Below are 15974 nucleotides of genomic sequence, written 5' to 3' on the forward strand. Positions count from 1 at the left end.
CAACATGCACATTAGGTCAGAAATAATATTTATTAAGCCATACACTGGTAGTAGCAGTCACAAAATCAAAGTGCCGGCTGTAGGCAAAATAACCAGCATCAACTGCCCGTGTTAGCACTGCGCTGTGCAGAAGCGTCTGCAGTGGCAATTGCTCGTGTGGTGTTTAGATGCTGCCTTTGCCTCGAGCTCTGTCTATACTAACAGCATTGAGGATGAAATGATGGTAGAAGAGGGAGTGTGAGAGAAGGACTGACTCAAAGAGTCAGCCGTTCGTCAGTACTGGACCGTTTCCTCATCGTTTGGGTTCGTTGTATTGCTAGCAGAAGTAATCCTCTCAACCACCATTTCCCAAATCCCGCTGTAACTGAGGGATATTTGCATAACTATTGCAGACACCAGGCCAGTCATACTCTGCAGGAGAGAATGAATTCCCGGCGCCGGGTAACCATTCCCTGGAGGCATTCAAGGCCAGGCTGGATGTGGCTCTGGGCAGCCTGGCCTGGTGGTTGGCGACCCTGCACATAGCAGGGGGGTTGAAACTCGATGATCATTGTGGTCCTTTTCAACCCAGGCCATTCTATGGTTCTATGATTTAGAGCTACCAGGTCCAGAATCATTCCCCTTGGTACCAGGCGTTACACTGTCACAGAAAATTTATATCAAAAAACGAAGCTTTTAAAATAAAATTGAGAACATAAAACATTGTCTTCTGTGGTGCTTTCTCATCTTGGCGTGCTAATAGAACATGTGTTTAACACAGGATGGTTGGACATCCTCTGGCCTGTGTGCTGCCTGTGGAACAGAACAGGCCCAAGAGCCTGACAGGCAGTTTAGGGACTGCTGACATACTGGGAGGCCAGGAGGTGAGATGATTGATTAGAAGCACATGTGCCTATCTTGGCTGTCCATTTACACCACTTGTAAGCAATGAGTCTTAAGTGAAGAGTTGTTAGCCCCTGACACTGAATTATTTTGTGGTTTCAGCTCTCCTGTCCCTGTTTGCAGATTCTATCTGTGTGAGCTGAAACTGTGTTCCTGCCACAGTGGTCACCAAGACTAAATTAATCAGAGGCATCTCAATTTCAAAAGGGCTCAGGGGAAAAACAAAACAAAACACCCTTTGTTAATGAGCTAAGGCTTAGGCTGCATCAGAGCTGATTTCATGAAGACTGAAAGCATATGAAAAGTGTAAATGCTGCCCTCTTTAAAAAGTGGAGGTGTTTTCCAAAGCTGTTTGTGAAAGGAAAGAAAAGTGCCTTTCTCTTCTCTCAGTCCATAGCTGACTTTGTTGCTTTAAAAATGATTACCAGCTTTCTCACATGTGAGACTGAGCCACAAAATATGCACAAGAAGCCTATTTTAGTGTTCTTTTTGCTAGATCCTATATGTTCTTCATATAATGACAGCTATACTCTTCCATGTTTTCATAGCAGTTCTCTCAACTACTTTGTTTATGGCTTCACCAGGACCTAAGGGCTCACTGGAGGTCAGCATGCCATAGAGGGCAGTCCCTGTGGTGTGGCATTTGCAGCCTGAACAGCGTTAAGGGCTGGAATAAGGTATCAGTGAGGCAGCTGCATGGAGGAGGGCCTTGCCTCTCTTCCCTGTACTTCGGCCTACGCGGCCTTCTCAGCCTGTGAGTGATCTGTCTGCCTTCAGTGACCACGGCTGATTTTAAGAAATGTATTTTACAAACATGTTTTTCCCATACACAGCGCTGCAATCTGGCAAGAATATCTTTTTCACTTAACAGGTCTGAGGAAGATGGTCATCTGTAATGCCCACTAAAGAGATAATTCATTTCAGTATCGTAGAATCATAGAACCATAGAATGGCCTGGGTTGAAAAGGACCACAATGATCATCGAGTTTCAACCCCCCTGCTATGTGCAGGGTCGCCAACCACCAGGCCAGGCTGCCCAGAGCCACATCCAGCCTGGCCTTGAATGCCTCCAGGGATGGGGCATCCACAGCCTCCAGTAGTTTCAAAGTCACATTACTCACTACATTTTAATGAGGTCAGCATAATCAAAACACACTTGAATGTGCTATAATGGCACTGAGGGTAGGCAGAGAGTATGGTTTTAAAGATACATGATTTAATTAAATATACACAGCTTCTATAGGTTGAGGCTATTGCACTAAAGAGGAAGGAAGCCTAGGAGAAAAAAAAAAAAAACAACAGGATTTTCCTGAGACTGTGGAGAGAAATTAAGATGTGTTCATGATGCATGTGAATTATAGTTGATTTGGTCATTAAATTTTCATTCGTATTGTCTTAATTTTAGCAGAAAGGATTTAAGCAAAGCTGATTTGCCAGCGGCCTTTGGTGGATGGTTTCAATAAGCATTACTTCATAGTGAACGCTTTTGGCACCATCTTGTGGTCGAAAGTACAGCTGCACTCTCTATGGCTTCGTAGTCAAACCAAAAGTTAAATGAAACACAGCCCCTGAAGGGCACTTTGTTTGGTGTCCCTTCTGTAGGGCCTAGTTCTGCCCCACTACCAAGCCTTTCTGGTAAACAGTGGCTAAAAGCATCACTGACATGGATGGCAGTCACTGTGTTGTTACTTTAACCCACCTCTTAGCTCTGCAGAGAACTATTCATTTTTTGCAGAGCTTGTTTTCTTGAACTTCAGAAAGCTGAACTGACTTGTTGAGAAGTGAGATGAGCATCAAAGCTAGGGCAGGGGAAGAGGCAAGGATGCGTAGGTGGGCACGGGGCAACAGAAGTCCTCCCATTTCAGTGACCTGATAGCATTCGGTTAGCTCAGACTGCACTGTGTCTCTTTGCCTTATATCTAAGCTCAGAGGCTGTGATTAAGCACTCATTTTAATCCAGCTGCTGCTGTTGCCAGAAGAATTCCGCATTCCCTGCCCTTCTCTGCACTGTCTCCACTGCACTGGAGCTCAAGCCAAGGGAGCTTTCCTTCCTCTGGGAAGAGAAAAGTCTTCTGAGAAGATGAAAGAAACAAACTGGTCAAAGAGGCTCTAAGATGTAGACAAGGAAGCAGTCTTAAAAATAGAAAATGGAGGGCTTTGCTTGACCGGCTCTGTGAAGAAGCATTCCTAGCCATTGTGGATTTGGGATGAGATGGATAATCTCAACTGGTTTGAATGAGGTGGCTTGAAATGAAATATAAAAATAAGCCTCTATGAAATGTCAAATATAAATGTCTTTCATATAACATCCTAACACAAGATAGAGATCGTGCAGAAAGAAACAGCCTTGAGGTGAACAATTCTGTTACTAGAACTGGTGGAACGATTCTCACAATCTGGATAATAATCTGAATAATCTGGAATAGTGGAGAAAATTGATTAAAAAAAAAAAAAGCACTACTATTTTGGAGGTGTGTGAAAAAATACTTTAGATTGATTACTATAATTTTGCTTATTTCTTAGAAAAAATAAACATACTAAAGCCTATGAAAACAAAGGTCTTTCTGATAGACAGTTACCTTCTAAAGACCCTACCATACAGGCCCTATGTACTGTTTTTATGTATATTAATCATGTAACCATGTCTAGTGTGCGCTTGTGGAATTCGGTGTTGGTTTGTTCGTTTGTTTTTCTCATGGATCTCTGCACTGTCTGCTCTTGGGGCACGTAAAAATATTTACCTCCCTATAAACCATTCAGAATCTAAATGAAGCCCAAAGGGCTGCTACATTCACTAGGAACAATATAGAAGCATCAGCAGCAATGTTAAACCTGAGCTGAGACTGTGATGCCGTAGACATCTGCCCGAAAGGAGTCCATGGATTTGCAGTGCATCACAGCAGTTCTGGTGCCAAAGAGGTTTTGTAATGACCTGCTGGAACTGAAGGGCTACTCACGGAAGAGGAAATTTCTAGCTGAAGTAAGTGTATTAGTGAGGGTGCTCTGAGAGGTGGTTTGGGAGCCACAAGTACATCAAGTGCAGTACCTCTGGTATGCTTCCACGCCACCATGCAGGAGTTCTGGGTGTTTAACTTATTCCCATTCTTTCTCTGACCTCCAGTAAGAAATACAAGGCTACATTCATTGGTAGCACTGGTCGGGAAAATGTTGCTGAGATCTCAGGGTGGTCCCACTGGTGTCCCACCAGCCAGTTAGTTGCATCTGTAAGAAAGCATTGCAGTATTTCCTCAAAGCAGCTCAGCTTGCCTCTGCCACTTGCTCCAGCCTGTGTTTTTACAGTCAAGAGTCCTGTCAGAATCAGAAATGTCACTTTCTCTTGACACTGAACGAGGAGCTCTGTTCCAGTAAGGGTTACCCCCAAAATTACGCTGTCTCTTTCATTGGAAAGCTTCTGCCTGGAACATTCTTGTGCAAATAAATTCAGCATTCCAGTGTGCTGATGCTGTGGTGACACTGTGTTGTACTGTACTCTGCTTGGCTGTTGAAGAAAGACATTGTAGTGTGGATAAATCACAGTACTTGTCCCAAACATGAGAACTTGTAAAATTCGTGCTGCGATGTCTTGGGCCAGTGCTCTGGAACAATGTGGAGATGTTTAGAAGCTGTTGCAGTATTAGTTCATCTATAAACTACTTGTTCTGAGACAGCATTTTTTTGAAACTTATGTAATAGAAATTTAATAGTGATCATGTTTTTTGAAAGAGGGGTATCAGAAGTGCTTTATTCTGCAGACCAGGGCAATAACGTGTTAGGCAGCATCAAAGCATTAAACAAGATGGCTTGTATCATTAACACTATGTGAAACGGCTTAACAAACCAATAAAAGTGGGACTAAAACAAAGTTATCACACAATACACTTTTTGAAAGTGCCAGACCCAATTTTTCTCAAGCAAATGCTTTTCCAATAAAGCTAGTTGGAATTTAAAGGAACGTAATTTGCCAATTACTGAATATGATACCAAATACCACAGTTGAATGCTGCTTTGCATATTCAGTGTACTGTATGTATGGTACATAGCAGCCTACTGAAGTAGAAGGGAAGAATGAGCGTTATTCTTCCAACTTTGTAAATAGGGCAAATAAAGGAATTACATCAGAAGAATGGAACAGATCTTGCCTATCATTCTGAAGTCCGTATGTTAGTTAAATCATGTTGTTTTCTTTTAACTCTGCCAAAAGCCTTTGCACAATGCGTTCCATAAACAAGGCTGTGAACAGTACAGTACTTATAAAAGAGTGGGCCATTTCAGAGTCTGTAGTGCTCCACTATGGAATTTGGTTTTTACAGTGTGTGGTATATGTGCATTGAGCTTCATGGAGTTACAGTTTGGTGTTGAAAGGAGGGGGCTATAAGAAAGAGGGGGACAGACTCCTTAGCAGGGCCTGTTGTGATAAGATTTGAGGAAATGGTTTCAGGCTTAAAGAGGGGATATTTAGACTGGACGTAGGGAAGAAGTTTCTTATGATAAGAGTGGTGAGACACTGGCACAGGTTGCCCAGAGAGGCAGTGGATGCCCCATCCATGGAGACACTCAGTGTCAGGCAGGAGGGGCTCTGAGCAACCTGATGTAGCTGTAGGTATCCCTTTTCATTGCAGAGGGGTTGGACTGGATGGACCTTAAGAGTCCCTTCCAACTCAAACAATTGTGTGATTCTGTGATAAGATTCGTGTTCCGGCAAGTTTAGTTTAGGGCAGGGAAGGGCTGTTGGCTGGCTGTGACCCATGTTATAACTTCATGTTGTGGATTTGTTTTTGCTTTACTTTTAGGTGACTAGTAGCTACTGGGCTAGAAGGGTGTCTGACACTCAACAAAGAAAAGATTTCCCACCTTTGGGCTCACTTGAGGTTGATGAGGTTAGCATTCATCTCAGTTCTACTTCATATCTGCATGCATAGCTACTCTCCTGGGATCTAAAACTGTACAGATCCAGAATTTATTATTCTTGCTTTGGGACATATTTTTTTCCCTGTGCCTCTAAAGAACACAGGGTGGCATAGATGAATCTGAGAGATTGTATCAAACTTATTACTTCAGAACCTGGGCAGTGTTCTGAGACGAGAATATATCAAAGTATACTAATTTTCTCCTTTTGAGTACAGCTCTGTACTCGTGTGCTTTTAAAACAAACACTCAATATGTGCTCATGCCAGACCAAATTCAGCCATGGTAGTGCCAGGCCGACTTCAGTGGCTTCAGTAGGCTATAATTAGTGTTCTACTGCTTGTTCCAGTTTCTCTTCTAAATTCTGATTCAGGAAAACACTTATGTAACTATGAATATCTGTTAAATCCATGGTATAACCCCTTGTACATAATCCTTTCTACATCTTGTACATAAGCAGGAGGCTGGGGAAGATTTTTTTTTTCCCTAAAGCATTTTTTCTGGGGGGAAAGCAATAGATTCTGTCCCATTCCTGGAAGGGAAAAAATGGGACTAGATTCAGTGTGGTGGTCTCTTGTGTCAGGTAAGCAATAAATCCATGCAAAGAAATAGGGGAAAGGACTCCTGGGAATTTCGTGGATTATATTTGTCTTCAATTAATTTTAATGTTATATTTAACTTTACATTAAGTACCCACTTAACGTTTTGCTGAATTGGTATTTCCACCAGCTACTATTTCTCTCTCAACATACTGCATCGAAAGAAATTTTGAACCAAACCTCTCCTAATTCCCTAAACTCCTCCAAATGCTGCTCTTAAGTGATTTGGCTGATTCTGATTGCTCATCACTTCTTTTTCAGAGAAACCCCACCCTCCTTTACTGACAGCCTGCAGAATGCTCCCGAGTCCTTCCCACTGACAGAAACAGAACTTAGAAAATGATGAGCAGAAAAAGAAAATCTATCTCAGTCTAGCTGGCACAGAGCAGGGCAATGGGCTGCTCCATTCCTCTACTGGAAGATGACTTAAATGGCGGGGCAGTCTCAGTGGGGACTGTTTGGCAGTAATTTCTGTTGCTGCAGGGGAAAATCCGTTTGGTTTGGTCTTTCCTTGCAGAGAAGACCCAGTAGAGACTGCCTGTTTCCCATATGTAAGTGCAGGCAACATTTTTTCTCTCAAGTCTTGCTCGTTGTGGTAAGCAAACACTTTTTTCCCCTTTACTTAATAGAGCAAGGCTGTGGTCTTTCTTAGGGGGTCCAAAGAAACACAGAGTGAGATTTGGGCAAGGCTGTGGGAGTGTATGTGATGAATATTTCTCACAGCTGAGCATAGTAATGCTCTGTTCTGTAAGGTCCTGGTTATGGGCCTAAGAAGCAAAATTTGAAACAAACAGAAAGGGCTACAAGCAAAATTAAAAATGGTATGAAGAATAAAGCATTAGAAAACCCAGTTTTCCAATTGAAATTTGACAATATATTGAGTTTTATTATGTCCTTTTATGTGATGTTTTGTCAGAGACACTTACATCACAGGTCTACACCAGCACCATCTACAGCAGTGGTATTTTCTTTATGACTGCAGAGGGCTTTGAGTCAGGCCCTTTGCAATCACAAGTAGGCTTTGAACCTACTCTTGTCTTTCCTTAAAATTAAATGATGGTTGTTGGACTGAAGAACAAAACAGCTGGGACCAATGGAGGTCCCTTTCCACCCTGAGCTAACTGTCCAGAGGTTCTCAGTTCCTGCTGATGCCTGCCCACTGTGGTCGTTGCTTTCATTGCAGTGTCCTCACTCTCATATTTCAGTGTGATTTCTCTGCTGATGAGTGCAGTTGAGCTTGATTTTGTAAATGCTTTTAGGATCTTGGAGCATTGCTGGACAGCCTTCAAAAGTATGTATGTGACAGCACGAGCATCTGGAGGGTTTGTGTGCAGATAAAGCATCTGTGATGTTGGGAAATCACTGCAGTGTTTTTGCCAGACTGAAGTCGAAATGTCCATATCTAATTGAATGGCAGCTTTTGAATCACAAACTGGAACTTTCCATTCTGCAAGCGCACACATGGATCTTATGGCAGAAAGAGCAGTTTCCAGATCAACACAGGGAAATTATACAGCTAAATCCCTAGCACAATTAAAGAACACTAAAGGCATGTGAAAACAAAAGTCATTTTTAAAGCTAAAAAAATAATCACAGGTTGACATTTTCCACAGCCTTATAAAACAAAGCCAAGGATCATTTCAGTGCCAGGTAGAAGTTTCAGTCCATAAAGAACAGCTGTGCTGTGCTACTTTGCACAGAACAAATAAGCCAGTAAAGTTGAAGAGGACATTGGTATACTAGACTCAACATGCCTAACAAAGAGACCATATTAAAAAGGAGAAGATTTTATTATATAAATGAGCTTGTGTGTTTCCATGTTTTGGAGAAGATGAGTTAAAGTCTGATGTCTTCTTGATTACGCTCTCATATCAGTGCTCTGAGAGGCAGTCTACCTGGAGACTGCACATCAGCTGATATATGCAGCTGATGTAAGTATATTCAGGTCATTGTGATGTGAAAGGGGAGTTACTGAGGTAAAGAGGATCTGCATTCCTCAGCCTTGCTGATGTTTAATTATGCACACATAATGTGCGTCCCAGTATTTGTTCTGTATGGAGCTGTGTGGATCAACTGGCAAGGCAATCAGAGTTAAACATTGGGCACCCTTTGTGAATTAGCAATGGTTTGCCTGTAAACCAACCACAGGAATTTTCTGCCATTAGCACTTGCAATACATTGGTGTTTAGGATGGAAAAAATGGAAGGCTCCAAGGCCTATCCAACTGTTCTGAATGCTTGACAACAAACAGGGCTGTGCTCGGACCTCTCATTGCCTTTGGGCTGCTCGGTCTGGTCGTGGGGAGCTCCTGATGTGCTAATGAAAATGAAGTTGGAGAGGAGGAGAAAGTCTATGCTTTCCATGCTTGTCTGGCTCCAGCTCTTGCAAGCTCAAGCACCCCGTGATGAGAGCCTGGGGGATGGCCAGCAGCATCTGGGAATCAGCACAGCCCCCCGCTTCCCACCCTTTTTTCCACTTCTTGTCATGAGAAGCAACATGGCCCCCTCCTCAGAAAGTCCCTTATCCCTGTCCCCATCTGGCCAAGACTTGAGAAAGCAGCAGGTGGGCCAACCTTGTTTGCTACAAGCCATTTTTGCTGGGTTTCTCAGAAAGACGCTGTGTTTCAGCTGAATTCAAAGCAGCTGGAGAGTCAGGAAAAAACATTTCACGTCCCCTGTGTCTAGCTCTGGCAGTCCGTGTTTTAGCACAAGTTATTATCTTTTAATTCCCATAGTTGTTGGGCATTGTCCAATCCATAAAATGCAGGCCTGCTTGGATCTGCGGTAAGCATGGTGGATGCATGAAGATAGCAGAAGGGAAAGTTTCTTCTTTTCAATGAGCTGGAGATAGTTTCAGTTTGATAGTAAAAGTCTGAGCTGATTCTTTAGTTATCCAAGTGTTGCAAACAAAAAATATCCTGGGCTAGAGAATTTCACAGAATTTATTTCCTAATAATTAATGTGAACCTTTGGTTCTTTATTATGGTATTTATAAATACAAACCACAAACAAGCAGGAAAAGCACCATGTGCCTCTGTAAACCCTCTCCTCCCCTTTCCCAGTCTCCTGTCCCCTTACCACATTTTATATCCCATCCCTTTGGTGGAACCGTAGACAGTGCAGGAGACGGGGTCAATTCATGGTTATTGCTTTTCCTCACTGCTCCTTGTTTGTTACTCAGCTGCTCTGATGAATTTCCTCCATGGGTCACTGTCCCCTCAGAGGCAAACCTGTTCTAAAGCCTCCTCTCACCCCTGCTTGAGCATCTCCTCATTGGCCTTGATTGCACCCCACTAGGGACTCATCTTCCCTGCTCTGTTGTCACTCTTGCCATCTACATCTCTTCTTGCTCTGCTCCTGCTTTGGCATCCCTCCTTCTCTGGCATCCCTCCTTGTTTGGTGATAGGAAATCCTCTCATTGGCTCTCTTTTGAAACGTGGTGGACCAGGGCTGTCTGTTTCAGAGTCATTGCAGATGTGGCCATGACTAGCCCAATGCAGCCCTGCATCTCCACCCACACAGATCATAGAATGATAGAATCATTAAGGTTGGAGAAGACCATTAAGGTCACCTAATCCAACCCATCCCCACCATTCCAACTGACCACGTCCCTCAGTGCCACATCCACAACATTCTTGAATACCTCCAGGGACAGTGACTCCCACCTCCCTGGGCAGCCTGTTGCAACACCTCACCGCTCTTGCAGAAGTCACCTCTGCAGTCCCCCACGATCAAAACCCTGCAATTTATGCCCGGTACAGTGATCCATCCCAACTGTCCCTGATTTGAATCTACATTGCACTGGCATATGTGAGCACATTCATTCTCTTCAAGCGTATATTTCAGTGTCTTGTTACACCAGGCTGTGGTGCTTGGCACCTGCTGGACTTAAGCCCTGGATGAAAATCATGGTGACTGTAGTATTTCAGTCTAATACATCACCTTTCATGTACATATATATTGTATTTACTGGTGTGGAAGTATAGGAATTATCCATAAATAAGAGCAAATAATCTGGAAGATGTAAAGCAGTTTAACGCACATTAATATTTTTGATACTTTGAAAAGTTTGCTGATTTGTCAGCATGCTCTAATTTCTACATCTGTTCATGGATTTAGGGGGCAATGGACATCACTGTGACATTTCTAATTCAAACAGCAACAAGAAATGTTGCACAGGTGTATGAGTATGAATACATGACTATTGCTAGATAGCAAAGACCAGTTTATACGGTGAAACTCTGGGTTGCTTGATCAAATCAGACCTGAATCCCTACTGTCAGAACACAAGCCCAATTGCCAGGTTTGTATCTCAATAAACATCTCAACCATTCCTAGATAATGAGTGCCAGACATGTATATTTAGCAACCCATGTATCCTGCTCTCATCTCTAGTTGATGAAAGTCTGTTTACAAGTTCAAGTGATCCCATCTGGTGGCTTCTTTCTCCCTACTGCTTGGGTTATGGCACAGGCTGGGGCATGGATGTACATTACAAGGGAAAATGAGATTGTGCAGACCTTAATTATGGCACACAGCCATAAGCTATTTACTTGCCCCAAATGCTCTTTGTTTCATAGCTATATATGTCAAAGCTTTTATCATTCATAGGTAGGCATAAAAAGTTAGATCTGCAGAAGGGCATAAGCCAACAAAAGGTACATGCGGTAGTGAAGCCCAGCGTTCAGAGCCTCAGCTAGAAGCTGACTGAGATGAGACAGTGTTGTCAGCATCGCCGGCTCTTCACCATGCCGCTCTGATCCTGTGTCTGGCACTGATGTTCTCCTCACTCCCCCTGGCTGTGCGAACAGCAAGGGTACACCAGGCACCGCAGGTAGTCACCAAAGCAATGTCCCATTCTCTGCATCTCACCCCGAAGACTACCAGCCCATAATGCTGTAACTCTTGATCTATCCAACACTGTCTCACTGCGCTATCTGCGCCGTTAAAAAGTACAGTTCAGTAGCTGCCAGAATCTCTGAATGTTATCACCCAAGCGATCTGAGATAAACCAAAATCATCTGCCTGAGAAACATAACATACAGATGAGTATGCATGTGCCTACACATTTTTTTTTAATTTATAGATTTCTTCTGTGATGGAGGCAGTTGCATGCAAAGCTGGCACAGCTCTGTTGTCCCAGAATAGCCGTACTCCAAGCTGTCACTTATTTTAGTAACACATATGGATCCCTTTCCTTCAGCATGGGATTATCTCACAGTCCCTGTGACACTTTGCTATTGTCTCCCATTTTGCACGTCAGGGAGTGAGAAGCAGAGATGGAGTGACTCAATGCCATGCAAGCTGCTTTGTGCTTCTATGAGTCATTCTATGGAAACGCAACACCTATGCCTCTGGTAGGGTAAGGAATGGACCTGGGGCTTCCCAAGTCTGCTTGACCACCCTTTTTCCATGAGAAAGCCTTCTTTCATTTTTCAGAAACTTATGGCTAGCCAAAAACTGCCTTCCGATTAATTTTCACCATAACGTGTAGGAGTGAAGCCAATGTTTACAAATGTATTGCAGGATAATAGCATCCTAGTTGCCCTGGTTACTTTCAGCTTAGTGGGTAATAGACCCTTCCTGACTAAGAAGTGGTAGCTCTTATTGATTCCCTACTCCACATGCGTATGCAGCTGAAAATAGCAGACACTAACCTGGCTGAAAAACCTTGGTCCGGGTATCGGGCTTCCCATCTTTGGCCTGGTAGTGAAGTGTCAGCTCCAAAAAATGTTCTCCCTGCAGCAATCTGATTTGCAGAGCTGTAGCCCTGGGGAAGTGCAAGACTGGCCAGAGCTGTTGACCTCTGTTTCCCCTTCCTTCGAGATACGAGGGGCCCCTGAGCTCTTGTACAGCTCTCTGCCCTGTGTCGTGTTCATTTCCTAGCAGGACAGCTGCAGAGCTCTCAGCTGAGCAAAACCCCTTGGCTTACGCATGCATTTTCCCATTCACTTTCCATGAGAAAAGCACAGCTATGGTTGGCAAGCACTGGCCAGAGGCCTGGTGCTTCAACTCCCTCCCCTTGTGCAGCAGAAGGCTGGCCTGCAGCCACGCTCTCACATTTCCCAGGCAAGAGAGAACTACTGACCTGGGAGAAAACGCTGGCCACGGACCTGCCTCCCAGTGCCTTTTCCATGAGAGAAGATCACTTGAGGCCAGGTCATTCCAATTCTGTATTAAAAATAAGAGCTAGAAGGTGCGGTTTTATTTACTTACAAATGTTCTGAAACTGTGTCTTTGGGATACGTGTAGCTCTTTCATCTCTGGATCAGAAAGCACTTTATAAGTGTTGAATTAATTAAGCCTAAGAAGCACTCGAGGGATGCAGAAGATGCAGAAGTATTATTACCCATATTTTAAAGATGAGGAAATGGAGACAGAAAGAGGATAAGGGACTGGTGTGAGAACACAGACTGAGTTGCTTGTAAAGTTGGAAATCAAACCTAAATTTGAGATTTTATATCCTTACTGCCGTGCAGCTAGAATTGGTTCTAACCAAAGGACGGTTCTCATCTGTGAAAACATGTGCCCCCTTCTATTGTAAATCAAAAACATTTGTAATTAGAACGTTTTCTAGACTGGATTCTATCTAAAAATGTATATAATGGTCCTCATAAACATTACTAAGTTATTTGGTCCCTATAAATCTGAAGTGCACTTTCTCGGCCGAGTACAGAGAAGAGAGCTGGAAGTTCAACTTCCCCCATCTTCAATAGCAAGACCATATTCCTTGGTAATCAACCAAACCAGATCAAAGTTTACGTAGGTCCAGAAAATTCAATTAACACCTGCCAGTGATCAATATGAGAACAGCCGATGCTTGTTTTCTCTTGCACCTTTGAATTCGTACTTGCATACTTCCCAAGAGATATATTCTGCTAATGACTTTTCTTCTTCGCTCACGCTGGTTTCAAGAATTAAACTAAGCTCTTCTTGGCTTGCTTATCACTGTTTGTAATAAAAATCTCCAGGGCTGTATAAATTAAAGCTAGAAAATAGAAACGGATTCTGGAAAAGTGTCCCAGGAAGAGTGGTGGCAACAAACAATTTAGCTTATTATATGACCATGCTCGATAATTCTATGAAAGAGATTTTGTGATGTTGTTTCCCTGATAAAGGAACTCAAATTCAATGACCCATGAGATCTTTTCTGTTCCAATGTTATTAACAGAAAATTTTATTGATAAAGCAATACTTGGAATAGAGTTTAGCTCATTTTCTCAGATCAGCGTTTTCTCTATGGGCTAGGAGCGAGCAGCTGTTCTCGTCTATGAAGCGAAGAAAGACAGACTGCGTCTAAACCATGGGATCCAAGAATGAGTCCTAAATTCTGGCCCTGGATGAGCACCCTGGCAATGTCTTGAGTATGTGTGGAGGGGATATATGGAAGCTTACCTCCCTCCCCAAGTCCTGCGTGAGCCCTGGGTTTCATGGTTGGTGGGGCAGGGGGTGCTCGTGGTGTGCTCTGCAACGTGCTTTTGAAGCATTTGGGAAATCACAGTGAATGCTTCAGCTCTGAAGCTCACTTACCCTGCTGTTTTGATGCACGAGGAGCAAGAAGGTACCATTTTTAGTGTCTTTTCTATACTGGTCCAATACTTGCTTGTTTTTGTGAAACCCCTACAGAATAGCAGTCAGATTAGTATCACAAGATCTTGAGCAATGTTTGTTGGAGACATTAGGTTCGGTTTCCAACAACAAAATTTAGGATTAAAGGAAACAATGTAGCAAACAGTTATTTTTGATTTTTAAAATACTAATTATATCCTTACAGGTCTCTCTTTTAGTTACTAATTGATTGATGTCCTGGCACGAATGTGCGTATGGACAGAAAGCACACATTGAAGTAAATATTAGGAGAATATTACCTGTTTTGACATTCAGTGCTAGAAGTATTAATTTCAGCTAAGAACACTGCTACTCTTCTCTTCTCTATTAGCTTCATTCATCTGATGATGAAATGAAGTTACTCCAAACAATGACATCATCCTCTAATCAGACTTCTACTACTATAAAATGAATTTGAGACATCTGTTGGAAAAAACAAAGCAAAACCTTTTTAGTGTCCTCTGTAACTACAGAATTATTTCATTCATGCTGGACTATATATCTCAATTAGAAAAAAAAGCATTGCCAAATGAGTTGGATTGCGGGTCAGACCTAACCTATACAATATGGCTTGGAATCCAGCTTTTGAATGCTAGAAAGCATCACATTCTTGTCTCTCTTCATACAAATTCTGTTACTTTGGGGCTCTTCATGGGGGAAAAAAAAAGAGTGCTACTTGTTCTGAAAGGCATGAAACTCTGGGCTGAGTGGTCAGGCTTCAGAACTTGATCTAACGTTAGAAAAACAGCTATCCCACAAAGTGCCGTAACGGGTTTAAACATGTCAAAGGTTTGAGAGTTTTAGCGTAAGCCTTGGGGGTCCACTGTGGACCCTCAGTAAATGGTTTCCCTTTCCAGTTTCAGGACCGTCTGTGTTATGGTGAAGAGTAGGCAAAGATAAAACAGTGCCCTGTGTTAATCTGAAGTTCAAAGCCTGAAATCCAGAAGTAGGAGAGGGCAAAGATATACTTTTCTCCATGGTAACCTGAGTGTGTACGCACCTTTTCATCTGTGAAATAAGGAGTGGACTTAAATGCTTTGGGGAATCCTCCCTACTTTGGGAACTCTGGGCTTTCTTTTATTTCTTGGAGCAGTGGGCACAGATCAGCTGGCTGAGCTGTCTTCCACCATTTCTCATTATTGACCCTTCAGTTCGTGTTGGGGCTGTAAATGCTTTTCCCTCTGAGTCACTCAATGCTTTTTTTCCCAGCTGGCATATTATGTAGTTGAACGCTCCAAAAGTAAATACGTCTCTAGCTAGCTGACCTTTCCCCGTGTGAGAGCACAGGAGGGACCATGCTGTTACTCTGTGTCCTGAGGCTCAGTGAAATACCCTTTTATCACATGGTAAGGATATGATCACTGACACTTCATCTGACTTTGCAAATAATTCCATCTCTTATATGCAGTTTTCTCCAAAACTAAAGCTATTGTTGATGTGCAACTTGGTAATTTGCCATAAAGATTCATTGCTAGATTTGAATGCAAAGTCTGTGTAATGTATATTCTGTAGTGAAACAAAAATAGGTTTTTTCTAGTGCTCTGTTTCTTTTTGTTCTGTAAGGTTTATGATCACATGACTACTTGCTAGAGATGCCCAATAGTCTGCGTGCACAGTGTGCTAGTTAGCAGTTTATTTTACTAGACAAGTGTGGTGATGCCTTTGCAGTTACTCAGTTATTTCATTTTTCCATAGACCAAGGCACCTGTAAATACAGCAGCTCACCTACATCAGGCAGACTGGCAAGAGCACGATGATCTTCCTTTCAGCATATCTGATGTCTTTTTAGCTCTAATACCCCTGCAGTCTGTTGGAATGCAAGCTTGGCTGGTGCTCATGCTCATTCCCAGCAGAGTAGATGCTATCACAAGAGCTTTGTTTCATGCAACAGTGGTTGGCAGTGCTGCCTGCCTTTCATTGTGCCCCACCAAGTACTTTTTTGAAAATCCTGGTTATGCTCCTGCTGATTCCTTGTTCTGAA

At 42.8% G+C, this 15974-nt stretch overlaps 1 long non-coding RNA gene across 1 annotated transcript; it reads right to left on the bottom strand.

Annotated features, from left to right (window-relative positions):
- Window positions 1-11: 11 nt before the first annotated feature.
- LOC121109442 lies at window positions 12-12296 on the bottom strand. The gene is made up of 2 exons (XR_005847174.2): window positions 12043-12296; window positions 12-640 (listed from the first exon to the last, which is right to left on the bottom strand). It is a non-coding gene; the product is annotated as an uncharacterized LOC121109442 (long non-coding RNA).
- Window positions 12297-15974: the final 3678 nt, after the last annotated feature.

Source organism: Gallus gallus, chromosome 1 (assembly GCF_016699485.2).
Source record: "Gallus gallus isolate bGalGal1 chromosome 1, bGalGal1.mat.broiler.GRCg7b, whole genome shotgun sequence".
Lineage (NCBI taxonomy): Eukaryota > Metazoa > Chordata > Aves > Galliformes > Phasianidae > Gallus > Gallus gallus.